Source organism: Saccostrea cucullata, unplaced genomic scaffold (assembly GCF_032062105.1).
Source record: "Saccostrea cucullata isolate Sc308-1 unplaced genomic scaffold, CSIRO_AGI_Scuc_v1 ctg2462, whole genome shotgun sequence".
In the NCBI taxonomy this organism is placed as follows: Eukaryota; Metazoa; Mollusca; class Bivalvia; order Ostreida; family Ostreidae; genus Saccostrea; species Saccostrea cuccullata.
In genome coordinates this window covers 35,065-42,183 of record NW_026935878.1, presented here as the reverse complement: position 1 = coordinate 42,183, position 7,119 = coordinate 35,065, and the positions used below count along the sequence as shown (strand labels likewise).

Here is a 7,119-nt window from a genome sequence, read left to right as displayed (position 1 = left end):
CTAAGAATTTGTCATTGTAGTATAGGTACTTAAACAAGATTCCTCACAAAAAATTAGAGTACCTTACCAGGCATTTGGCCAAGATACCATAGGGTCATATTTCTTATATAACCATGATAACTCTTATGGCTAATCTTCTAAATGGCCTATAACACAATATTTGGTGTATTTATATTTAAAAATATTTTGAAAACAATGTAGAGACCAGAAGAGAATGACAAATTTGAAGAATTTTTTATATAAAACCAAGAGATACAAAACATGTATTTGAGGAACGTGTCATCTGACCTTAACACATGGTGGTTGAAACAAGTAGTAGATTTCACAGTCAAAGGTAATTTACTTTATGACAACTGTCATTTCCAAAGTTGTCCAAACAGGAACTCAATAATCCTTTAACATTTATTAAACTTATAAAACAGGAACATAATCACCTAATGGATGTCCACATCAACATTCATTATCAATTAAGGAGGAATGAGACACCTGAGTGTTTTTTTTTAATTAAAATTTCAATTTTTCTAATTTAACTCCAATCTAGCTAATAGTGTAGCGAGACAGAACTTGTAATCTTTATTTTGACTAAAGTTTAAAGCAGTCACAAGATTTATTGATGCATTTCACAAATAGTTTTTGAAGCAAAAAAAAATAAATAAATGAATTGCAAATTTTAATCACCATTATAATATCAGGTAGGTATTACATGCATCTTCTTTTCCCCTGTTCTAAAATCTCTCTTTGTTCATTCCATCATAATTAGTAGATAGGATGTGTTCAAACAAACACCAAATAAATCAAGAGAGAGTAAGAGGACATACATGGAATGCATAATTGATTTGGAATTCTAAAATCCTTATTTAAAAAACTCAATTTATCTACATGTATATTAAGAAAGATAAGTTGTTATAAAAAGACACAAAATGACACTCAGTTAAATGCTACACAAGATAAGGTAAATAAATTCACATTATTTAGATAATTAAAACATTGAAAAAGATTGTCAACGTTACATTAAACTTATCAATAGTTGCACTTCATTGCAGCTAGCTTCAATAATAAATTTTCATAGTCCATGTATAAGAGCTTAGATACATTCATAGAATAGCCGCTCCTTGTTTTCGGAAAGCCATTTATGTAGCTCAGTCACCTTCACACGTGAAAATACATCTTTAAATCCTGGGATTTAAAAAACTCTCTGCAAGGGAATGTCTCAAAAATATTTGCTGACCTACGTTCATTCACCATAGCAACAATATCATTCAGTTTTGATGGTGGTGGTATCCTCTGTCCTACCTTCTTTTTTCCAGTCCTTTCTGCATGTTAATCTTTTTTTCTTCTTGAATTTGCAAGGATAATGCTGCATATCTGGCACTTCTGTAAGTTGCATTAGATCCTTGGGCATGTATCTTTTTTACTGCCTTAACTAAGAGTTAAATTAGGTTATCATTTGGTATGTTGTGTCCAGTATTGCCCTGTAAGTTGGCTGTACAGTTCCATAAGTATACATAAGCCATTATAGGTGTTAGCAAAGCATAGCAGTAAGCCATAAACCTGAACAACCACAACTGGTACTTGGTATGGTTCCCCACACGTGTCAGCAGCATCTGTACTTTGGTGTTAAGCAAAATTCGATCACCATCTCCCATTTGGTAGGCATCATTTGTGTCTTTAATAGCAAGGCTCATTTCACAAATGAGGCTGAGACTGCTATATGATCACAGTCTTGTGGTATATTCACACCTGTGTTTTCTGTGATGTTCCATTGATGTTGGCCTTTCAAATGTCGTTGAAGACCATTTGAAGTTTTATATTGTCTGTAACAAACTTCACACACATAACGTTGTTGCTGGTTGTCATACATTGCCTCTTTCTGCCTTTTCTGAGTGTCCATTGCTGCAGCATCTGTTGAAATTTTTGCCAAGTCTGAAATTAAATGAATCATACATTCTGTAGAATTTTGCACTAAATGAGGACACACTTACCTTCATTTCAATCAATGTAAAAGTATTCAATCTACAAACATCCAAAGGGACCAGAGGAGGAGGGGTTGGTTTTGTCATCAAAGCCAGCATGGATATCACATGTACACCTCATTCTGAACTCAAGACTTTTGAGACTTGCACAGTCAGGCTAAATAGCAATCATTCTGTTACTCTAGTGCTTGTGTATCATCCTCCTCCCTCAAGACAGAATGGTCTCACAGGAACTCAATTCCTCAAGGAGTGGGAACAGTTCCTGTCACATGTATGCACTACTATTCCATCCCAATTATGCATCCTCGGTGACATGAACATCCATTATGACGAACCGGGTATGTCACACACGAAACAGGTTCAGGACATAGTGGCTGAACTTGACCTAAAACAACATGTTAACGTCGCTACCATGCATGCTGCTGGACACACTCTGGACTTAGTGTTCACAAGGGATGACCCCATATTCCCACTTGTAAAGTCAATCACTGTGACTGATATAGGGATTTCAGATCACTATGTGGTTACTTGCCAACTTTACACTTGTCCATTACACCTAGGAAACAAAAGTCGGCTAGCTAGGCCATTGAAGCGCATCCCTATGGAAACACTAGCACAAGAACTAGCAGAATCGCTGAATTCCATCAAAGAAGGGGGCAATGCCATTGATCTGCTGTCAGGTATAGACTCCAAAGTGGAAGGAGTCCTGGACAGCATAGCACCCAAACGAACCATCACCATCAAAGGAGACTCTCTTTAACCATGGTACAATGACTCAATCCATGAAGCAAGAAAACGGAGAAGACAGTTGGAGCGTAAAGCCATGAGATCAGGCCTAGAGGTCCATAGACAGATGCTTTCAGAACAGTCCCGAGCTGTGGTGCATGATCAACTCTGCCAAATCCAGTTATTATCAGGAAAAGCTCACCACAGCGGACAGTAAAGAGACTTTCAGATTTATTAGAAGTCTAATAAATTATAATACAGGAACTCCTCTACCACCGGCTATTAATGACCAGACTCTTGCCGAAGATTCTGTTAAGTTTTTTAACAAGAAAGTTCAGAAGCTCCGGCAAGGTCTTGATGACACAGATCTCCGTGATAATACAGCTTCTTCAGACCTGGATAAGCCAGTGCCTCAACTTGGCTGCTTCAAGGTCCAGACGCATGAAGAATTAAACAAGGTCATCAATATTTGCGCAAATAAGACCTGCTCACTGGATGTCACCCCCACTGCGCTTTTAAAGAACAGTGCTATCCTCTCTGAGATGCTACCGACAATTACTGAGCTGGTTAATACATCACTTTCAACCGGGTCTTTCCAAATAAGCTGAAACGTGCACTAGTTACACCACGTCAAAAAACGCCAGGACTGGATATGAATATCTTCACTAACTATAGACCAGTCTCAAATATTCCTTTCATCAGCAAGGTCATCGAACGTGTTGTTGCAAAACAGCTTAATGGTCATCTCACCAGAAACGGTCTTCATGATGAACTGCAGTCAGCTTACAAGACCGGTACCAGCACTGAAACAGCCATCCTACGAATAAAAGCAGACGTAGAAGCAGTTCTGGACGATGGTGATGCCATGCTCCTGGTCCTTCTCGACCTGAGTGCTGCATTCGACACCATTGATCACACCCTCTTACTGGAGAGACTACATGTGGAAATTGGACTGACGGACACAGCACTCTATTGGGTACAGTCTTACCTGAGCAGCCGCACTCAATCAGTAAAGATCAACAACAGTGTGTCCTCATATGTGCCACTGTCCACTGGAGTGCCACAAGGGTCTGTCCCCGGTCCCCTCCTCTTCCTGGTGTACCTTCTTCCACTCAGGAGAGTCATCAATCAGTATGACATTAGCCGTCATGGATTTGCAGACGATACTCAATTGTACAACCGTCTGAGTGTAAAAAACAATGTCAGACGTTCGGAACAAGTCAAGGTAATTGAAGAGTGCATAGCGAGTGTCCGAACCTGGGTGACTGTAAACAAACTCAAACTGAATGATGCAAAAACCGAGATAATGGTGATTGCCAGCGCTCATAACCAGAATCGTGTTAAGAACATTCAGCTGAAGATTGGTGACGCAATAGTGACATCTCAGTCTACTGTTAAATACCTCGGTGCTTCCCTGGATGCCACCTTATCAATGGAGCACAAGTCAAGTCCATGGTAAAAAAGATGTATTTCAACATAAGGAGAATCTCCAAGGTGAAACAACATCTCACCCAGGAAGCGTGTGCAAAGGTCATCAATGCAACAGTCGTATCCCATTTCGACTATCACAATGCCCTTCTGCTTGGCATAACCGATCAAACCATGCACCGATTACAAGTGGCGCGTTGTCTCACAAAAACATGCTACAGACAACATATCACGCCAGTACTTCAACAACTGCACTGGCTGCCTGTAAAAAAACGTGTTGTGTTTAAAGTGCTTACAACCATGCACAAGTCTCTACACTCCTCCTCAGCATCACAATTCAAATCAATATTTCAAACATTCTCCTACATATTCATTTTTATTACACACTTAGTAATAAATACAGTCTTTTGCATATGCGATATGGCTGACGTCACAATAGCAGTATCAGCCCTGCAGGTCTGATATTGATTTGCAGGGCTGATAACCTATATCAGCCCTGCAGGCTAGGGCTGATACGACTTTTGTGACGTCAATATCAAACCCTTAGTAAATTAGACCACAAAAACAGTACATGTGATAATACACATTTATTGGTGGGTTCATATTCTCTTAATTCTAACTTTTTGAAAATAAGGTTAATCTTAAGTTACAAATACATGTAATAGATTATTTTCAATTTTGGATCGAGTGCATTGAAATAGAAGCAGAAACAAACCCAAATCATATGAGACATTATTATGCTTCCTGTCAGTTTGTCTCTATATAACCCATACCCTACTATTCCCGCATAGTGTTCTAAGGATTTATATATATAGCGTAAGCATAGGCCTACTATGCCGAAATAGTGCACGGCTTCCATTTTTGAGGAAAATTCGACAACGCCCTTACCGGGGAGCGAACTCACGACCCCGAGATTGTCAGTCCGACACGCAACCGATTACGCCACAGACGCCGTTATCTATTATATAATACTATGATATATATAAACTTAGTTTCAAATATTTTATAATTAAAATTAAAAAAAAACAAAATAATTTTTTCTAAAATAGTTTCTTGCAACCCCCCTTCCTTCACTCAAATAATATTCTCTAAAACTATATGTAGATTATACCTACAGCATGGAACGATCAAAATTTAAGAAAAAGATTATGACGTACATGTTGAATAATGTGAAGTCATATTAGAGTACACGAATGTTACAGGTAATAAAACATTGGTAATGTTTAACATATTGCCGTTTTTATACAGTAACAACAGTCATCATAATAATAACAATAGTGTGGAATTTTGCGTGCACTATGCCTAAATAGTAGTCAGTGTTTGACAAATAGTGCACGAACCGGAGGCGATATATATATTATATAAATATACCATGTACATTTATGTTAGAAGTCCATGCACGATTATTTACTTATTTTCTTCTCAACTTAATTAATGCTGTATTTTATTACTAAGTATGTAATAAACATATCAATACATACCCTTTTCCACATCACATTGTGTATCAGCCCGAGACACCAATATCAGCCAGAGGGCCGAAGGCGCGAGGGCTTATATTGGTCGAGGGCTGATACGGAATGTGATATGGAAAAGGGTATTATTATTCTCTATGTATCATTTTGTATATTAAAAAAATAAAGGACAAGTTGCACAATTATGTAAATTATTGAGAAGTACCATTGGATATTTTTATGTATTTCTCCAAAATTTCCTTGGATATTTGCGTGATGAAATTATACTGCTCCTCCTTTTGTAGAATGTCATACAGTGGCTGTTTCGGCTGGAAATTTCATTTATGTCTGACAGATCCAAGAGATGTAAACATGCTGTCACAATGTAGGAATACAAACAATCATCTATGAACGAATAGTTGGACCTAGAAAAAGAAACATAATTTAAGGCAGTAGAATTACCTGTCTTTTACCTGTACATGTTGCATAATACCTGTAGAATGGAAATGAGCATAAACATGATAAAGAACTGAATTTTTTAGGATGCTTAAACAATGTCATATCTGTATTTCTGCACAACTTCTTCTGAGCCGTGGATATCAATAGTTCCGGAGTTGGCATAAGATCCTCTGTCTCATGAGGCAGTTTTTTTTTTTATAGAAAATCTGATATATGAGCTGGAATAAATAGAATGTAATGAGTATAATCAATAATTTCTACAAAGAAAATTTCAAAATATATATTGACCTTACTGCATAGTAACAAAAAATTGCTCACATAATTGCATCTAATAATTTATTTATTAATCGAAATGAATGATATGAAGTGCAGACAATTTTTTTTACACAGGCTAGAGGTGTAATACTAACCAAGGGAAATAAAAAGGGATCAAACTAATTAGGGTAATATTTAGTGTTTATGAATTCAATATATTCTAATGTACGAGGGTTGATCCAAAAGTAATGTCACAGTGTCCATATCTTTTATATTTGGCGTCATATTATTTAATATAATATACCAAAAGATGCACAAATATAAATCTAATTAAACTTTAATTTTTATTAAATAATGTTTAACTAGATTTATTTTATAGATGTTTAAAACATATAACATAGGGTGTGTCGCCGCGTCAAAACCTTACGTCACAAATTAAAGTGTACTTTTTTAGTATTAAAAAAGACAAACACATTAAAAAGCATCTTTTAAAAGCTCGTAAACGCAAAATACTTTACAAGACAAAAATTTACATCATTTTCAAGTTTTAAATTGAAAATTATATGACATCACTGCTATTTTTAATGAAAAACATCGTTGATTTATTCCAGTGCATTGAAAAAAGGAAATTTCGAAATGGACAAAAAAGCCAAAACAAACTGTAATGCATTTCGCTTCAAAATAGAGAAATCGCCAGTAGAGACAGTTACGTTGATTCACCAGACTTTTGGAGGAAAGAATGTAAATAAGAGATTTGTGTAGATGGTTTCAGTGGATGGGTGATGGGTCATTAAATGCTCAGCAGATGACAAGAAAACCGAAAGATG

At 36.6% G+C, this 7,119-nt stretch overlaps 1 pseudogene; it reads right to left on the bottom strand.

Moving 5' to 3' along the window:
- Window positions 1-1,050: 1,050 nt before the first annotated feature.
- On the bottom strand, window positions 1,051-5,999 carry LOC134244113 (uncharacterized; annotated as a pseudogene).
- Window positions 6,000-7,119: the final 1,120 nt, after the last annotated feature.